Source organism: Grammomys surdaster, unplaced genomic scaffold, assembly GCF_004785775.1.
Source record: "Grammomys surdaster isolate TR1022 unplaced genomic scaffold, NIH_TR_1.0 214, whole genome shotgun sequence".
In the NCBI taxonomy this organism is placed as follows: domain Eukaryota; kingdom Metazoa; phylum Chordata; class Mammalia; order Rodentia; family Muridae; genus Grammomys; species Grammomys surdaster.
In genome coordinates this window covers 2,063,176-2,084,295 of record NW_021604659.1, presented here as the reverse complement: position 1 = coordinate 2,084,295, position 21,120 = coordinate 2,063,176, and the positions used below count along the sequence as shown (strand labels likewise).

The 21,120-nt window shown below is 43.2% G+C and overlaps 1 protein-coding gene and 1 non-coding gene across 2 annotated transcripts in view; both read right to left on the bottom strand.

Moving 5' to 3' along the window:
* The window catches only part of Adam12 (ADAM metallopeptidase domain 12), a 277,083-nt gene that overhangs the window by 158,206 nt on the left and 97,757 nt on the right, over positions 1-21,120 (bottom strand). The gene's annotated exons all lie outside the window — the stretch shown is intronic.
* On the bottom strand, positions 5,468-5,771 carry LOC114625289. The gene has a single exon (XR_003712048.1).

Genomic DNA, 21,120 nt, shown 5'->3' with positions numbered 1-21,120 from the left:
CTAGAGAAAGAGGGACTCCCAGGAGCTTGAACTCAGGCAGCATCCCAGATAAAAATGAATCACCTGTGATGTCTGCTGTTAGAAGTTCTAATCCAGATGCTGGTCTCCAAACTTATACTACTCAGACCTTTGAAGGGCCACTGACAAGAACATCAAACAGCTAGAGACTGACATCACTAATCAGAAGAAATCCCTCGTTTCGCCGTCTGAAGAGACCTCCTAAAATGGCAAAGATCCTTATTGGACTTGATTTACTCTAGTACAATAGAAAAGGCTGTATACAGCTCTTGACTGTGTACAACCCTCAAAGAAGAAGGTTGCCTTTACATAGACAAGACAAGGAGGGTTAAAGAGAGCATGAAATAGGTAGTGAAGGCCCTAAGAAAAATCAGAGAGAGAAAGAGACAGATGAATCCTGGTACAAGAATTGGTTTTCAGCCTCTCCAAGGTTGTCAACCCTATTTCCTTCCATCTTGGGACCATTATTTGGGTTCTTTTTGCTTTTTTCTGCTGGTCCCTGGCCCTCAAATAGGCGACTAACTCTGTGATACAACAGATAAATAATTTGGTAGCAAAACCTACTCAGATACATTATCATAAGTTAGCTATGGAAGACCACAAGACTCAAGATGAGGTTGTTACTTTATACAAGGTGTTTCCAAAGCCCATCTCCACCCAACCTAAAAGGGGGGACTTCTGCCCCTAGACCAAGCAGAGAGGGGCCACCCAGAACCCCCTCTGACAGGCGATCTGAATTCTTGCTTAGGCTGCGAGGCTAAGCACTGCAAGGGAATATAAATAAAAGATAAAAATATCTATCTGGGTTCCCTGAGGGACAAGCCTGACTGCATAGGGGTTGATGTCAAAAGTATCCCCTCTCCAGGAAAAAGACATTGGAATGGGTATGGCCCTCATGCCTCACTGGACAATGACAGGAGGACTGGAGCCATTACAAGGTCCCCTTCAAATACTGGAGGTCAGGCCTCTACCCCCGCCTTCGCAAGTTTAGAATTGTCACAGCCCTTCTATACTTAGAGAAGGGAGGAGATGTCAGGGCTAGCCCTGCTTACACACTGTAGGCCTAAAATCAGCCATAGGCTCAAAATCAGCAATAGGCCTGTCATACATGTATACTAACACCAAGTCTTGGGTCTCAGTAGAAAACATTGAAACAGATGGCTATAAGCTAATGTCAACAGGCAGCTTTTGTGGAAATTTATAAGCCTGAGTAGTCATAGACCTTGTAAATAGGTAGCCTTGGCAGACAATACCAACTTAGATAAGGACAAGCGAGTCATAGGCAGAGTCATAGTGAATTGCCCCCTGAACCTTCACCTAGCCGATACCCGGTTCTGAAGATATCTGTATTCCCTCTGAACACCCACACTCCAGTCATTCCCTTCCCCACATCCTGCCTTTCTGTGTTTAAAAGCCCTGTGTGAATTAATTATGATTTGAGAAAAAAAAAAAGGAAGCAGGAAAAACAGAGTTTGGATCCTATCACTGACAAAAGTTGGGCACAGTCTTTCCACACTGTAACCCACTCCCATACAAAGCAGGATGGAGATGGGAGGGTCATGGTGGGGGGATCTCTAGCTGTCAGTCTAGCTGAGTTACTTGAGCTGTACGTTCAGTAGGAGACCATGTCTCAAAGAAGGCAGAGAGTGGTAGAGGGGGAATACCTGATAACCTCTTCTGCACATCTTGACATATCACACACACAAGCATTGTGTTTTTAAAAGTAGGTACATCTTTATCACCCACTTAGGCTTAATTCTAGGTGTAGAGATATGGTAGTGAACAAATGAGATAGCTGTGCATGGTATTTTGTAGGATTTTATGACAAACACTCAAGTAAAAGAAAGAAGCATGGGTAGTAAGCAGAGGTGGTAGTGCAGGAGGGTTGCCACTTCATGAACCTTCTCCAACAAAGTCATATGTGACTAGAGACCAAGGGAACTAGGTCACTTGTGAGGACATCTCAGACAGACTCTTGAGTTAGCTCTGAGCAATGAAGGCACTGGAAAGTTTGAGCAGAAGTTGGTGAGAAAAGATCCAGACTTCACAGAGACTCCTTCATAGCTCATGAGAGATGCCTGATGGTCCAGGCCAGCGGATGAAAGTGTCATGGAAAAGGGGGTTGATGAGCTAGAGGATGGAAGATGATGTTTATCTGAGATCAGAGAAGGTATGGTACCGGGGGATGTGGCCAGGTGCAACTCCTGAAGATGTAAAAGATGATCCTTAGGATTCACTGATGGAGTGGGAGGTCTTTCTGTCATAGAGATGGAAATGTCAAGGGGTTCACAGGATTAGGAGCCTGAGAGTCCTCTCACCTAATTTGCAGATTGAGGGGTGAAGGGGAGGCAGGATGAAGCTGTTCAGGGAGAGTATTTGGAAGCTAGACCTTAGAGCACTCCATGCTAGAGTCATGAGGGCAAAGGGGGACTGGTGGGATTCCAGAGGACAATCAATGGGGTGGGGGTGGGGCGGATCAGGAAGATATAGGAAGAGTGTCTCTAAAGTGTGGTTAAGGGAGGTCACAGACCAGCTTAGGCTCCAATGTCATCGGTGCACAAATAAGAGCTGTTCTGGAAGAATGTTAGAAGGAAGGACGACAGGAAAGGAAGGGTACAGAAGGGGCAAGGACTGACTGGCTATGAACTGGAGTGATATATGGGCACACACGAAGGGCAGGAAGGCCCATTTGTGACATCCAGGGACTTTAGAGCAGCTCTGTGCTGCTAGGAGTGGTCCAGGACAAGGCCTGAACCTGAGGTTGCCTGAAATTAAGGGTGTGGGGAGGGACAGTTGGGGCAATGCTTTTGTGTGGGTGAAGGGTGGGTCCTGGACACAGTGAGGAGATGGTTTTGCACTGCTACATAGAGGTTAGCACACAGGACCAGAGCAAAGACAATACTGTCTGGGGACAGACACTAGCCAGGAGTGTTTTATGGAGGTAGGGGAGGAAGTGGAATGGGGAAGTATGGTGGGATCATCAGTTACTCATGAGACTCTCTTGAGATAAATAAAAGATGGTTAGAGAGAGGCCTTATATCTGGCAGTGTCCAGAAAGAGAGAAGGGAAGAGGCATACAGAGACTAGTGAGGACATGGACATCTGCCATTTCTTGGAAGGCTAGTGTGAAAGGCACGAGGTAGGAAGAAGCACAGGGAGGTAGCACAGGTAGGCAGCCGTGGAGGTAGGAAGAACATGGTGGGGGAGGGAGAGCAGGACAACTTCACGGGCTTGTATGCTCCAGAGGTGGGTAGACATTTTGAAAGCTATGGGTCTCCATCACATAATCTCCAAAGCACAAATTGGGAGGGGGAAAGGGTTTCTGTAATATGACAGGGGGCTTCATCACTTTTGCATGAGTGTTTATTTAGAATGAGCGTCACTGGAGCTGAAGAGATGGTCCAGCCGATAAGAGCACTTGTAGAGGAGTAGAGTTTGGATCCTATCATGCATATAGAAAAGGACCTGATTCCCTCTTTTGGTCCCTGGACATGCATAGGTGTATGTACCTGCATGTACACATACACACACACACACACACACACACACACACACACACACACACACCCTATATCTCTAATTCCCCAAACAAATAACAAAATAAGCATAAATAAGCATTCACCAAATCATGGGAAGCGAGCGATGATGCAGGCAAAGCCTCCGTTAAATCAGGATAATGGTCTTCCCAAGTAGCCCTCCCCAGATGGCTCTTTGCCCCTGCCTGGTAGGTTCTACTCCCAAGTCTACAAGCACAGGGTGGAGAGGTAAGGCACTGCTGTCAGGTACCACATGATCTCTCATATCCATAGACACCTTTTAACAGACTTAATTTCAACTATGGCAAAGGAGACATCACACTATCTGGAGAGAAGTCTAATGAAGTGTCAGATGACAGAATTTAAATGCCCAGGGAAGGGTAGGATGCACCAGCCAGTTCTCCCTCTCTCCCACATGTGAGAGGTGTTCCTAGCCCCTGAAAGGAGCCATCAGAGGAGGCAAAATGTTTTGGGGGTTACTGACTTTTGAGGCAAAAGATTGGGCAACTGCTTTGTAGAAGCAAATGGTGGGGCTGGGCAAGCACAGCCCCTGGTTGAATGCAAATCCTGTTGCTTCTATTTCTAGGCCTGAAGGCAAAGGTCTCTTCACATCCTACCACAGGCTGTGGGTACTGTGTCTGCCTGGCTTTCATCGTGGGGTCTACTACCTGGCATTCATCCTCACAAAGCAAATGAGCAACCCATTGGAAACACACTCAGTCCCGTCTCAAGGTATGTCTGGGCTTCAACCTGACAATATGCTCTTTCAATTCTGTTTTTCTTTAAACCTCACCAAATTTCATGTGTATTTATGAATATACAGTTACTGCCAAATTCCTGGCAATTTATTCATATTCAAAACTCCCAGCTGTGGTGAGAGGAGGGTACATTTTTCAAGATGGAAAGAAATTATTTTCCCAATATATCAAAAGTATGTCCCATTTTTTATGGCCACATATCTGATATCAAAGTGTGAGGAAGGAAGGCTAGAGAAGGTCTGGGGATATCGTTTTCTTGGGAGGTGGGGGAGGCTGACCTTTCTATGGTGCTCATTGGGCCATAGGCTTACAGGGAGCAATCAAATAGAGTATTCACACTTATAACTCTCTTAGAAGGTCATGGCCCCTCAGACTAACTAGATGGAGGTTTGGTTTGGATGATTATATGGAAGATACTGACTGAGTGTGAAGAAAAGTGTTTAGACACAGAAAGCAAGAATGAGCATGCTCAGGGGTGCTGGTCCCCCAACCTAAATGCCACAGAGAGAAACAGGGATAAAGCTCAGGTTCACCCCCAGAACCCACATAGAAGAAGGTAAGAACTGACTCCCACCAGGTAAGTTGCCCTCTGGTTTCTGCCTGTGCTCTGTAGTATGCACATGTGCTCCCCCCAGCCTCAAACAACTTTTAAAAAAAAAGATTATTTAAAGGGGACTGGAGCAATGGCTCAGTGGTGAAGAACACTGGCTGCTCTTCCAGTGGACCTGGGTTTGATTCCCAGTACCCACATGGTGACTTTCAACTGTCTGTAACTCTAGTAACAGGAATCCAACATCCTCTTCTAGTCTTGATGGTACCAGGAGTGAATGTGCACAGGCATTTATGAAGGAAAACCACCTATACACATGAGATCATGATAAAATGAAATCTCAAAAGATTCTTTTTTTATTTAATAATAATACATTTTTTTTTTTACTGCAAAATAACAAGATTTTACTTTGGAACTTGCCATCAGAAAAAGAACAGGAATCAACACAAATAACAAGGAATCCACTAGGTGGTTCCCATCTGTCTTCAGTTTGTGCAGCTCGTGTTTCCCACAGAGCCACCACCTAGGCGCACAGCTCTCTGATTTTATGTCCACTCCCCAGGCGCAAGCAGGCCGCCTCCAGCAACACTCTTAGTAACCTGAGGTTTCGTAGCAGTACTTAGTGTCCAACAGAAACAGCTCCAACTGCTAAACGATATTTTGACTGCAAACCTTCTCTGACTGTTGGTGGATCGGCAATGACACGGCACAGTCAAAACAAACAAATACAACACAGAACCAGAATTCTGGAGTTATCAGGCTCCGTGTGACACTTTGCTCCATGACTCTGTGTGGGATCTTAGACCTCGCGCAGCCATGGCATCTGAATTCATGACGCCTCCATATGACATCCCCACATGTCAGCATTGCTGGGGTGGGGGATGTTGTAAGACAATGTGGCTGCAGGGGATGAAGAGACAGCTCAGCAGGTAAAGGTACCTGGCTGCTTTTCCAGAGAAACAAAGTTGGATTACCAGCACCCATGTGGCTGCTTATAACTGTCTGGAACTCCAGTCCCAGAGAATCCAATTTCCTTCTCGAGCACTGCACAGAAGTAATGAAAATAGACACAAATGCAGGCAAAACAACCATATCAATAAATGAAACATTCAAAAATATTTTTAAAAGCCAATGCCTGCAGAGGCCTGAGAAGGGAAGCCAAGGATGCTTTCCGCCATGTCAGCTCTCAGAGCCAGGGTGACTTCATGCACAGCAATGCTTTATGTGCTTAGACATCAGAGAAGAAAAGGATCTTAGTAGCCCAGAGCCTTCCAGACATTAGAGGAAGAGTCTAGCAAGGTCTCTGAGATGAGTCTTAGAGAGCTGCTAGTTCTTAGATGGTAGAGTGTTCTTAAGGAGTAGAGATGCCTTGGACATAGACACAGATATTAAAAATGTTCATGGGATTTTTATCAGCCTGGGTACTAGCAGGCTTTCCTATGAGGAGTAAGAGGAGGCCAGACTAGAAAGGGAAGTACACAGGTAGGAAAGATCATGGTCACCAGGCCCAGGAAGTCAGCATTGCTTTCATGGGCAAGGCTTTTGAGCATTGAAGCGGGAGGAAAAACTGTATCTGACAGATACCCACTGTATTGGCTGTTTTTGTGTCAACCTGACACAAGCTAGAATCATCAGAGAGGATGGAACCTCAGCTGAGGAAATATCTCCATGAGATTCATCTGTAAGGCATTTTCTCAGTTTGTAAGCAATTGGGAAGGGCCCAGGCCATTGTGGGTGGTACCACTCAGGGTTGCTGGTCATGTGTTCTATAGGAAAGCAGGGTGAGGTAGTCAGGGGAAGCAAGCCAGTAAGTAGCACTCCTCCATGGCTTCTGCATCAGCTCTTGCCTCCAGGATCCTTTCCTGACTATCTTCAATAATAAACAGTGATATGGAAGTATAAGCCAAATAAGCCCCTTTCTCCCCAACTTGCTTTTTGCATATGATCTTTCACCACAGCAATAAAAATCCTAGCTAAGACACCACAATGGTGGGTTTTATGAGAGGAGGTATAATCTTCAAAAAGAAAAGCTCAGCTCCTAGCTTGGGTCTGTGATTCTGGCTTTCGTTAGAAACATGGTCTTTAGAGATGCAGCCGAACTAAGATGTGGCTCACACTGGGGGAGGGCCCACCTTTCCTTTGACATAGACACCCAGAAATGAAAACCATGTGAAGTCACAGAAGGGATGCAGGGATGATGAACACACGACAATGAAGGCAGAAAGTGGAGTAATGCAAGCTAAGAAATGTCAGAAGGCACCAACAGCTGGAACAAGTCAGAAAGGTTCTCAGTGTCTCTAGACCAGGCCATGCTGGAAATCTCAACCTCTTGACTGTGGACTTCTAACTATTAGAACTTCGAAAGAGTTAAGTATGTGATCATTTGGGTTCCCTCTGTCTCCAACTCTCCTTTGTGTGTGGGTGTGTGCATGCATGTTCCCTCCCTCCTCTTCCTCCTCCTCCCCCTCCTTCTCTCCTTCTCCTTCTCCCCCTCCCTCCCCCCTCCTCCTCCCCCTCCCCCTCCCTCTCCCTCTCTCTGTGTGTGAATATATGCAAAGGCCAGAGTTAAACCTTGAGTATTTTCTCCATTATCTACTTTGTTTTTTGAGATAGCCATTCTTTTACCTAGAACTGGTTATTTAGGTTAGCCTGTGATCCCCAGTGATGCAACTATCTCTGCCATACCCCACTACTCCAATTAACCAGTGCTGGGATTATGAGCATATGCGTGGTGTTTTTTCTATGTGGCCTATCAATCATTTTATTTACTGGGTCACCTCCCCAGCCCCAAGTCCAGTAGTGTTCAGTATGTTGATATGCCAGAAATGACTGAGCATGCCATGGGCCATGAGTAGTATGAGGACTGAGAGGTCCAAAACAGGTGTTCTACTTACATTTCTGTTGATATGACAAAGTATCTTGATATAAAGCAACATAGTGCAAGACAAATTCTAGGTTGTAGTCTATTATTGAGGGCAGGCTAAGGAGAAAACTCAAGGCAGCTAGTTGCATAATATCTACAGTCAAGACCACAGAAAAAGGAATGCACCCACACTGCTTGCTTGTTTGCGCTATTGGGCTTAGTGTCCAGCTAGTTTCTTTACACTTATACACGAGGCTTAGCCCATAAAATAGTGCAGTCTACTTTCAGAGTGGGTCTCCCCATTTCATTTAACAATCAAAGCAATCCCCCACAGACATGGCCACAGGCCAATCTGGTCTCCTCATCCTCCATCATTTAGGTGGATTGGTCATCTTAGGTGATTCCAGGTTATGCCATTAAAACTAACAAGCACACCAGATAAAATCGTAGTGACAATGGAGAGAGTTAAGAAACTGTCCTTTGAGAAAAGCAACGAAATTTGAAAGACTGGGAAGGTGGGAAAGATAGTATGGTCAAGTGGCTCCTAAAGGGTATCTTTTCATGGAAAGAACAGCTACACCCAGAGACCCTGGTACTCTGAACTAGACATTGAGTGGAGGCCATTTTGCCAAAGAATGGATGGCTAGAGATATCTGTAATGACAGAATTCATTCAGTGGGAAGATGAGCTTCAATCCACAGGATACAAGCACTAGAAGCCAGGAACCCCAGACTTCATCTCTGGTGCATTCTGGAGACACACAAGATTGGAAAATCAAAACTTTTCAAACATCTTGGCTGGAAGGTTCTTTCAGTGGCAGGAGATCCAACCTCAGGAGAGGAATGTGTCCTGAGCCTCCACATGGGTTAGAGCTGTTGGTACCTGCAAAAAGCTTTTTCTTCAACTTGGGATCACTAGAAATATAAATAAGGCATGCCATAATTGTTGGTTAATTTGTTTCCAGTGAATTGGTTCCAGATTCAGGCTTTTCCCATTATTACCACTCTTACCTCTTCTGGTGCACCCTGAAGTTCATCAAACTATAATTTTGTACATGTTTAATGACTACCCAATGACATTAGAGAGTCTGGAAAGGTTCCTTTCTCATTTTGAGATATCCTACCCCATAATCCAAGGGCCTGGAAACCCCAAAGTGCTCCAGTTCTTCTTCATGCCTCCCTCCCTGTCTCCCTTCAACCAGAAGAAAAATAAAAGTCCACTTCCCAGTCAGAATAATTGCCACAGTGGAGAAGAGATATTTTTAAAAACTTTCTCCCCAAATTACAGATCTGAGATAATGACAAGAGTAAAATTGTAGTTTCAAGCCCGAAGCAAAATCCGTCAACGAAAAACACAAGCCACTCACAGCATGCAATTTTCTTGGGGCCAAGAGGCATGAAATGCACTTTGCTACAATGGAAGTCTCATCATCGCTAACTGTCTCAGGACTCAAGTGGCTTCAGGTTGTACAAGGTCCCCAAATTACCCCAGGTTCACAGAATTCTGCCTTGAACTTCTATTATAAAGTTCAAATTGAGATCTGATCCTCAGACCACTACAGAAAAACTGTGTCTCTGAGCCTTCATTTGCTGATGGTGGAGTAGGTAGGCTATAGAAGATTTTGTGTCTAAATTCTCATGAGCTTCCTCTTAAGAAACTATCCTTCATGAAAATTAAAGTGGCCAAAAATGTACTATGTTGATTACATGATGAGAAACAGATGCAGAGTAATAGAGACGGGACAGGGCTTGTTACCAAGGCCAGATCCATGTGGACCTTCCATTCCGAAATCCAAGGTTTTGTTTTCACCTTGAAACTGAACAAGAATGCGGATCTTACTTAACTTACGGGCATCATATTAGTGTCTTTTTTTTTTTTGAAAGAAGGAACTAAAATGCATTCTTTATTTGATATGCATATTAATAAATCCCTCCCAGCATCTAATATTCAGAAGGATTACAGTGTGAGGGGGAGAAATACCTTGGTTCAATTGTAACAAAAATAATATTTAAGGTAAATACTGCAACAGACGTTTTAACTTTATTTCATAAAATAGAGTAGGGTGGAATTCCTATGGAATGTAGGTGCCTTGGCCAAGAAAAATTATGTTTTTACAGATTTCAGACGTCCTTTTTGAACAAATATAGAAATGTAAACACCAGGAAATACAGAAGTCGGTGAGAAAACAATGGTCTAGGAGTAAACTGTATCCAAGCAACTGATACCTGAAGTACCCATCCATCTTCAGACAAGAAATCTTGTCTTGCAAACACACCCCAACTATTCTTTACTTACTTGACAGGATCTGACTAAATATCTTTTGAGGTAAAAATTTCCTTCCTATTCCCAAATTCTTCAGAAACTTTTAGGCAGATTTTTTAAAAAAGATGTTTCATAACTGTGGGCAGTAAGAGGGTGTGACCCATAGAAACCACACCATTACCCCCAGCTTTCCCTTGAGAGTCTCACTATTACAGGGACCTTACTGTCTATGGAGGTCCATTCTTGGAAAACTGGAGGAAGTCAGACTTTGTGTGTGTGTGTGTGTGTGTGTGTGTGTGTGTGTGTGTGTGTGTGTCAGACAGTCCATTTTTGGTCTCTTCAGATGTCTTCAGTCCACTCAAATCTACCCAAGAGCTAAAGGATGGTGTGACTGCCAAGCTCCAGCCACCATTCCCTCCCTAATTCACCATGGAAGTAGATCGTGGCAGGTCCCTTGGTGAATAGATATGCCAGGGAACTTTTTAGAGGAAGAATTTTCTTTCCTAAATAATTGAGCAAGGCAAGAGAGGAAACACAACTTCTTTCATTAAAGAGTTAAGACATTTAATGTTACACATCGGTGGGATACTCGAAAGTGCAATCAGTAGCTGTGACTGAGAGATGAAAACCAAACAGAATCACCATGAGCCTCCACAGAGACCAAATGACATCCAGCTGCTATATTAGCCAACGTTAGCAATGCTGTGGCTGCCTGTCTATATGTAGTAACTTCCTGTTGGCAAAGCTACTTGGGTTGGGTACTCTGCCATTAGAACACACAGGTCTGCTTCATGTGCTGTCTTCATAGGTGGAGGTACTCTGGAAATACTCTCACCCTTCAAGTCTTAGTTGATGGTCAGCTTGGAGGAACATCACTTGGGATCCTCTAGGGGAAGCTAGTTACCTTTCCCATGGTGCCCTGAGCACCATGCAACTTAGCATTCAGTTCCCTAGGTAACGGCTCCCTTCCTAACAGAATTAGCCAGAGAACTCATGGTGCCTTGTACAGCTGTTAATATGACACATCTCTCTTTATAAAGTATTAGGGATTTGAGATAAGGGCAGAACATTAAAGCAGCCACAGGACCCTACAGCTACTCAGCACCTTCATGAAGTCTGTGTTGCTTCTAGAAGAGAGAGCAATTCTCACCCCCAACCCCGACCCCCATCCTATGGCAGTAAGCTTTATTCCCTAGACTTAACGGGAACTTAGTGGGGATAACATATAAAATACACAGATAACGTCCAAATGTAACACCACAAACAAATCTTCAAAGCAGGGAATAAGCTAACAAATGAAAAAGACAGTTCTCAGAAGAAGAAAGAGACATGAAAAAGTGCTTACTATCCTGAGCCATCAGGGAAACCAGAGTAAATTAGAACTGCTTTTAGATTTTTATTTTTTTTAGAATACAAATAACAATAAAAACCAAGTACCAAATGCTGGAGAGGGTGTGGGGAGAAACAATGCCCTTATCTGCCACCAGCGAGAGTATAACCTGGCACAGCCATTAGAGAAATCAGTATGGAGGATTCTTGAAAAATTAAAAATCGAACTACCATCTGGCCCAGCTATGCCACTCCTGAGCATATTCCCAGAGGACTGCCAGTCCAACCACATAGAGACCTGTACATTGTGTTCATTGTTTTATGAGTCACAATAGTAAGGAAATGAAGTCACTCTAGATGTTCATCAATAAGTGAGTATATAATGGAAATTTCTAGAAAATTGGATAGACCTGGAGAATTATTTTTCTATTAAGGGACACAAAGCAAGTATATTGTGCTTTTCTAGGCTTATAGTCTTTGTCATAACTTCCAAATGGTCGCCATAGAGTCAAGGCAGCTATAGATAATATGTGAACATACCAGCATGACTTTGTTTCAATAAAACTTTATTCATAGCAACAGGTGGTCCTGGCTAAGAGGTGTTTGTTTACTGACTACTGGACTAGAGTGAAACTTGAATGTGGACGTGCACACAAATCCCCTGAGGTCTCTGTGGGAATACAGTGCTGGAGTCAGCAGGAGAGCTGTATAACAGCCTGAGCTTGGATGATAACAAGACCCCAGGTAACACAGATGCTGTTGGCCATGGGTTGCACTTTGGGAGCACACAGTCAAGACTGAAAACACTAGACAGAACTGCAGGGCAGGCTCACAGGATCCCTGAGACCCATGAGTGCTTAACCCTGACTCTTATGGAGTCCAGACTCAAGCAGAGATCTGTTTTGCTGACTACTGTATACCTAGTAACCACTGTGGTATCTGGTATGCTTAAGTATATACCCATTAATGTCAATTTAGCACAGGGACTCAATAAACATTTCCTAAGTGATTCTTGGAGCCCCCAAGGATGGAAATGATTTCTTATACCTCTGACTTATAGGCTCTTTGAGGAAAAACAAATACCTCTTGTACTGAAGATTTTAAACACATGCTCATTGACTGTCCTTGGAGATGGCCAACTAAACAAGATTCTGTTTTTATACCCATGCCATGAATGTACTGGTCTCAATGGTCTCTCTTTCCTTTACCCTTTTGCTAGTGACAGAGCCTCACTTCTTGTGGATTAGATAGGTCTGATCATATCTTCCACCACAGATATAGGCACGAGGGCCAAATTAGGTCCAAGGGATGTTGACTTCCTAGTCATTGAACTGGCTCAGTGGCAAGTTATTTGGAAGCCCCTTTTTTGTCCTTGCCAGTTATGGGAAATATATCAGCATTTAGCTAGGCTTCCAGGTGATTATGGATAAGTCTGGGGATGTTTAAGGTCTTCTGGATCATCATATTCAACCAGAGAGAAGGGGCTCTGATGGTTCCAAGTCCCTCATCTGGCCATACCTGAAGTAAGATGTTTCTTTTCCTTGTAGTAGGTTGCATTAACTTTTTTGTCACTTGGTACCAAAAAGAATTCACATTTTATATAATTATATATTTTTAAAAGTTTTCTTCTTTTATTGAAAGTAGTTTCTTTTTTCATATAATATATCCTGATTACAGCTTCCCCTCTCTCTACTCCTCCCAGTTCCTGCTCCTATCTCCCCCATATGAATCTACTTCCTTTCTGTCTCTCATTAGTAAAGAACAGGCTGGAGTTGGAGATATGTCTCAGTGGTTAAGAGCATTGACTTCTCTTCCTAAGGTCCTGAGTTCAATTCCCAGCAACCACATGGTGGCTTACAACCATCTACAATGAGTTCTGATGCCCTCTTCTGGCTTGCAGGTGTATATGTAGATAAAACATTCATATATATAATAAATAAAATAAGTACATCTTAAAAGAGAAAAGGGCGGGCTTCTAAGAGATAACAGCCAAGCATGACAAAATAAAATATAATAATATGAAGCAAAAAGTATATCAAAGTTGTATATGACAACCTAACAGGAGGAAAACGGGTCCCAAGCATAGGCAAAGAGTCAGAGATCCAGTTCTTCTCACAGACAGGAACCCCAGTGGAGTGATAGAGATACCAACCCACTCACAGTATCTTTGACCCAAAATTTATCCTGTCTACAAAAAAATGCAGGGATGGGGAATGGAGCAGAGACTGAAGGAATGGCCAAGCGATAACCAGCCCAACTTGAGACCCATCCCATGGACAAGCACCAATCTCTGACATTATTAATGATACTCTGTTATACTTGCAGACAAAAGGTAAGCATGGCTGGCTATCCTCTGAGAGGCTCCACCCAGTAGCTGACTCAGATGAATGCAGACACTTACAGCAAAACAGTGGATGCAGTTTTGGGACTTCTATGGAAGAACAGGAAGAAGGATTGCAGGCCTGAAGGGGATAAGAACTCCACAGGAAGACCAACAGAGTCAAGTAACCTGGACCCTTGGGGCTCTCAGAGACTGAACCACCAACTAAAGAACATACATGGGCCTCTCTGCACATACATAGCATATGTACAGCTTGGTGTTCATGTGGATCCTGAACAAATGGAGCAGGGACTATCCCAAAAGCTGCTGCCTGTCTGTGGGATATGTTCTAGCTGGGCTGACTTGTCTAGCCTCAGTGGGAGAGGGTACACCTAGCCCCACAGAGACTTGATGTGTCAAGGTGGGAGGATACCCAGGGGGACCCTATCAGCTCAGAGGAGAAGGGGGGATAGGAGAAGGATTGTGGAAAGGGGTAACTGGGAGGGAGGCAGTAAGAGGAATGTAAAGTGAATAAATAAAAAAAAAAGAAATTAAAACAAAACAAACAAAACAAAAAGCAAAGAAACAAAGAATTCACTTTCTATAGAAAACAATAGGATGTTAGTTAAGTTCATTTCCCTAAAGTTTAACTTGTTTAATCACAACAACCCATTTTAGTAGGATGGCAAAAGACATCATCCAATGTTGGTGATAGAGGTAAAACTGATATGAAAGAGATCTATCACGCCCACGAACCTGTCACCACTTCTTACAAGTTCAAAGGTCAGTATATGTATGTCAAATATGATCTATCTTTCTCAGAAAAGTTTTCCAAGGCAGGCTGGCTTCTTCCCCACAGGTGTAGCACTTCCCACTATGTTTAGACAGAGAGTCAAAGCCCAGGCTGAGATAGCTCACCTCAGCATCTGAAACTTCCCATGGCTCTCTCTGCTTCATTCAGCAGGGTCTATTCAGCAGGGCTGGGGCATGCTTTATACAGTTGTCTGAGAGAGACCAGCTGACCAGTATCACTGGCAGAATTTCTTTGTATTGTTTTTGAGTTAATATCTTCTAAAATTTGAGATGGTCTGGTTACCAGATGATCAGCACTTTAGACAAAACAGCATTGGTATTGGAGTCCGTTCTGCTAATGCAGGCTGGTTTATACACTCATCCACATTAAAGCACACACACATCATTGTCTAAAAATTGTGGTGAGAAAATGGTATTACGGCTCTCCCACAAACATCTCATATGTCTGGGGGGAAAGCCTATCTTTTCCCAGCAGCATCTAAACAAACCAAGTCTGAACTGAGCTCAAATTAAGCCTACTGTTGTGATCTCTGCTGCCCGAAGCAGTTAAACTTTCATTTCTGAGAGAAAATAGACAGTAAGAAAGCACCTTAATTCTGCAAGACAAAAACAACTTGCCCATGAAACTTATACACAGACATGGACTTCTTTCTTACCCTTTTAAAGTGTTGGCTAATATACTAGAGATGCTGACCCTCTAAATCCCACCAAAAGCAGCATCCCATTAAGTTCTGTGCGAAGGGACACTCCCCTGCCTAGCTTAGAGACACATTAATCCACTTTTGAAAACATTTTCAAACACAAGCATTAAAGGAAAAGTTGATTCCTTCACACTCAGCTATGGAATTGTGTAAATCATAACATCACATGCGTAAGGAGACGTGCATTCAAATCAAGTGTGATTCACCACAGTGCCTGTCTGCTGTCAGGAGGGGACCCTTCTCCATTACAGGACATTTATGTGTGTCTGCTAAGACTAAACACCAGACAATTATCGAGTCATCTGATAGATTACAACATTCAAAGAAACACAAGAGAGTCATGCCTTGACTTCTAAGCGTGCTTCAATGGGGGATTTGATTTTTTTCCTGACTTTACAATTCTCTGCAGACAGAAAGCAAAGGATGAAGAACACAGACTGGAAATCCCTTAGATGAACATTCTGTGGTCTGTAAATGGGGAAGAAGAACACAAGAGAGAAAGCATTTCTCTCTTGGCAGAAAGCATTGCTCCCTGTTTCCAAATATGTTAGCAGAGTTGATTTCCTTTTGACTTTAGAAACAATGAAACCCACGAGTGCAGTAGTGGCACACACCTTGGCCCTCTAATTGAATTTAATGCCACTTAACAAGTAGGAAATCATGCCTGGTACTGGGAACCTAGCCAGCTACGCAAAGCTAGTAAAGCCATGGGTTTTGTAGGAGAACCTGAAGCCACTACCCTACTAAGCCAATATAATCCCAACCTACATTCTAAATATTTATCCTCATACCCACAGATCAGTACAGTTCTCACCCTTTATCAATGAATGTTCTCTTTGCAACAGAAGGATACTACTATACAAAACCACAACCAACCAAAATGCAGGCTTGTGGAGTCCAGTCTCAACTGATATATCTACCACACAGCTCCTTTACCTAAGGCTCAGGGATTATTGCAGAAGGGTGTGTGTGTGTGTGTGTGATGAGTGTGAGAGCTAGAGGAAGAGAATTTGATATGAGCTTGTATCTCCTAGAATTGCTAAAGAAGCTACAAACATGGTTGCTTGAACATGATCTGAACAAAGAAGATGCCAGTAGACATGGTAAAAGTGTATGGGTGAAAGTTCAGAAAGCCTCAATATCTTAGACAAAGAACTAGGGCAGCTAAGGAATGCTGAGAACAGGAGAAATGGTCTTCCCCAGGGAAGAGCACATCAATTAGTAATCCAGTTCCAAATGTGAGAGCAGACTGTATGTATATATATGTGTGTGTATGTTTGTGTGTTTATGTGTGTATGTATGATATATATATGTATATGTATATGTATACACATATATATATACATATATATCTGTAGCCTGAGTTAAAAGGTGGATGTGAGCTACTTGTGACAGGTGCTGACAAGAAACTTGGGTCTTCCACAAGAACAGCCTTTATTTTTAGTGATTGAGCTATCTCTCCAGTCCTAGAAGAATGTTATAACCGAGGCCTGATATTTCATGTGAAATTATACTAAAACAGTCATTCGTTTAAGAGAAAATGCTCAGAAGTACTCAATTTTTATCTATGTGCTTTACCGTTATTTTCTCCGATTTGATGGGATGGCGGAGCCTCAGCCGCTCCAGCTATACAGACTCACCCCGCAGCTGCTTCCTGAAGCACAATCCCTCTCATGGCTGACATTTCACAAACTCTTTGGAGTTTACATTACTGTAGACTCCTTACTGATACTGGGAAGGCTAATAGTTGTGTCTGTTTATTTAAACTGTTTCTCAGACAGTGGTGTTCTCCCAGATTCTCGCTCCACTCATCCCCTTATCACTATCCCTTAGGAATCAGCGATTAAATTCCATAATTAATTGTTGATAAGATTATGAAAATATACAGAAACCTTTATGCACTTTAATGTCCATAACGAGAAGTGGAAAATAGCAGACAGCCAGCATTCCAAGAGAACAGATTTTAATGGATTCGATTCCCCCTCCTTGATAACATATGCTAACTAGTTATTATTCAGAGTTGCATTTTTATATAGTGCTTCTTGATAAGAGACTCATGCTGTTCTAAAGAACTCCATACTTCTGTCAGTTGACTGAGAAAAGAGAAGGGGATCCTGGGAAATTTGGAGAAGCTGCTCTCCACATTCCTGGTTTTAAATCAGTAGTTTTCAACTGCAGTTGATTTCTGTTCCCTGGGGTGGGGGGGGATAATGGCAATATCTGGAGACACTTTTTTTGTTTTTCACAATGTGGATAATAGACAGTTGGTAGGGGCCAGGGATGCTACACCATCCTGTGGTGGGCATGGCAACCTATGGGATAGGCTAGCCAGCACTACAACTAGTGATGCTCAGGCTGAGGCATCTGGGTGGATTCAGTCTTGGCTGGAGAGGTATTCTTGAAGCTCAGATACAATGACATTAAAGAACAAATGTCCAAAGTACAGGACAGACATGCCACACCAGCAGTTCATCATAGTTACAGTAAACAGAAATAGATGGAATTAGGTTTTCTATTTGCTATTTGATGCTAGAAGATTGACCATTTGAATAAGTGGATATTGTTCTGGGGGACCAAACTGACACTACAAAATATGGGCAAAAGAGAACAAAGGCTTTCAGCAGGGAGAGACAGCAAAGCCAGAATCATCTGAGGCACTTGGTTAAAATGTCCTTATTGCAAGGAAAGGCTATGAAAATCTCAGTGGCACACATGTCCTCCTCTGATTTATCTCCTACAGACATTCCTGATGAGCAGCGGAAATTCCTTCTCTTCTTCCCCCTGTTCCTGCCACCCTGTCTTTCACAGTGATCATGTCCTCCTGTCTCTACAAATGGAGCTTTATCTCAATTATGCTCTTACTTCTTGTTACAGGAATATTCTCTGAGAATCATCAACTGACAGAGCATTTCTTTTTGAAGATTAATGGAACTTTTATATTACTTATTATACTGCTGTCAAAATTGCAGCTGGGGAGAGAGCCATGCAAACCAGAATTCTAGAGGCAGGAAGAGGCTGTCAAGTCACCGTGGGAAATTTGGGCAGAGAACCAGTAGCTATAAACCTACAGGCACTTGTTCAGTCTTTCATTGCTTCTCAAGAATACTTCCAGAAAATGTAGATGGTTCATACCTTGATAAAGATGGTGACAGATATACAGCTTGTGAAATCTTTATTGTAGGGTGCCTTTCAGTATATATTCTTGTGACATCTCTATAAAATCTGCTGGACACGTAAACTGCTTCAAATAGATAAAAATGGACCAATACAATGTCACTCCTTCCTGACCTTCAAAAAAAATTTTTTTTAGACTTTATAAACATGTAACTGTGAGAAAATAAATTCTGGTGTCCTGTTGTCATAGAAATATGTGCCAGGATCCACTCTAATATCTGTAACAAGAGTCTGTATCACACCTTAACTTATGAAACACATAACAATTCCACTGGACAAGCTGTAGAGCATGAAATGATGAGAACACAGTACCACAGTCACCTGCCTATACCAGCTGTGTTCTGCCAGCAGCTGCTCAAGAGGTCTTTGGGAGGGGTGGCAAAAGAAACATCTGGGGACACTCATACAGGTTACAGGACACAGGGGATTCCAGGAAGAGATCATTAAAAGCATATTTGGAGGGAGCCTAGGGAGACAGTTCAGTGGATAAAGTGTATGCCTCATTTTATCTTCTGGATCCCCAGAATCCAAGTCAGTGCCCAAGAGGCATGCCAGCTACCTGCAGTCTCAACACTCTGATGCAGATAGAAGGCAGGCTGGGGTAAGCTGGCTACCTAGAGTATCCTGAATCAGTGATCTCTGCCTTCAGCGAGACACCCTGCTTCAATGATCAAGGAAGTCAACTTTGAAACCTCACATGCATGTACATACAAATGCATGTGCATTTGCACATACATATACACCCAGACAGATGCAAATACACAAGTACATATGCATGTGTATACATACACCCACTTGTACACACACACACACACACACACACACACACACACACAGAGTTTTTTGTCCTATCCCATACCCACTAAACTTCTTCCCAACAAATCTCTCTCTTACTCATGTTTTTTGCTTCTATGCCCATGGTACTTAATTAGGACTGCTTACAGGGGCATGACTGTGGGGTTATTTACTTGAGCAAGGGGAACTTACCAGTGACTACACCACTGAGGAATATGACGCCTGTCCCCCTTCCCCAGCAATCCTTAACTGCTTATAGCTTCTCAGGGTGTGGCCTTACGAGCTCCTCCCTCATCCATGATGGAATGCTGATGGACACAGTCTTGTGCAGATCCTATCCAGGTAGCCACTGCTGCTGTGAATTCGTGAGTGCAACACCAATGTCATGTCCAGAAGACAGCATTTCCCAGTACTCTTTTTCCATTCTCTGGCTCTTACATTCTTTCTGCCCTCACTTCCATTATGTCCTTGGCTTAAGGGAAGGATGATAATAAAGACCACGTGATATGAAAGTAGGAAGAAAAATACTTAGGGTATAAAGGTTTAAGTGGGCATGAAAAGGTGGGACCTGGACTGGAGGATAGGATTAACCAAAACAAGGATGAGTGAAAATGCCATCAGGAGACCTAATATTTTATTAGATGATGCTAAAATATAATTTAAAAGAAGTTTGAAGAGAGCTACTTTCCATGGTGGAGAATGTTGCTCCCAGAAGCCATAGGTTGTTAAACAAGAACAACAGTGCCAGGTGTGGAATGCCTCCTTATGAAATGTTAGTTTGGAGACCCACCAAATAATACAGGTTACTGGTATTGCTCTTTCTTTCCTGCCATAACTAGATGATGAGCCCCCTACTATTGTAGACCATATCTGCAGGACATGGAGAAATCAAGTGAGACTGAGCTTGGAGCTTTCTCCCTGCTGGCTGGCTTTCAGAGTGCTAGAAGGTGCTAGATGCAGGCTTCTGGGGGAAGAAACTCACCAACAATCTTACTCTGTTATGAACTTTGTAAGTTGCAATATCAACCATCCAGGCAAGATGTGCCCACTGGTGAAACAGTGGTATGAATGCTACTGGGATAACCAACTACTTTCTGATTAGATTGGTGGCCTGCTTCACAGAAAGAATCTATTCCTGGAACGGCAAGCCTGGTCCAAAGCTCTTGGTTAGGGAGATCACAGGTGCTATGGTAGGAATCTACAACCATTACTTTGTTAAAAGCACATTGCAAAATCTAGCTTTTGGCTTATAGTAAGATTCAGTATACTAGAATGAGTTGGTTTATAATACAATTAGTGTTTCTCTCAGCCTTGGTTTGAGGAGCTTGTTTGCAGAGATTTATAACTGGTCAAAATGGTGAGAATGAGTGAGCACTGAGTATTACTCAGTCTTCACCATTAGGTCTTTCACTGTGGTGGTTTGACTATGCTTGGCCCAGGGAGTAGCACTCTTAGGAAGTGTGGCCTTGCTGGAGGAAGTGTGTCACTGAGGGGGTGGGCTTTGAGATCCTCCTCCTAGCCAGTCTTCTCATGTTTGCCTTTGGAACAAGATGTAGAACTCTTAGGTCCTTCAGCTCCATGTCTGCCTGTAGGCTGCCATGCTTCCCACCATGATGGTAATGGACTAAATCTCTGAAACTAAGCCAGCCTCAATTAAATGTCCTTTATAAGAGTGGCTTTTGTCATACCTTTTTTGGTCATACACTTTCATAGCAATGGAAACCCTAACTAAGACACTCACTGAACCTAGAGCTCACTATGCACTAAGCCCCAGGGATCCTTCTATTCCCTAACCCCAGAGAGGTCATGTGAACACAGGGTCTCATGTTCTTTCAGCAAGTGCTTTACTGACTGAGCCATCTCCCCAGTCTCTCACTTTTCTCTTTCTTCCCTTCCTTCCTTCCTTTTTTCCTTCTTTCCTTCTTCCCTCCCTCCCTCCCTTCCTTCCTCTTCCTTCCTTCCTTCCTTCTTTCCTTCCTTCCTTTTTTCCTTCCTTCCTTC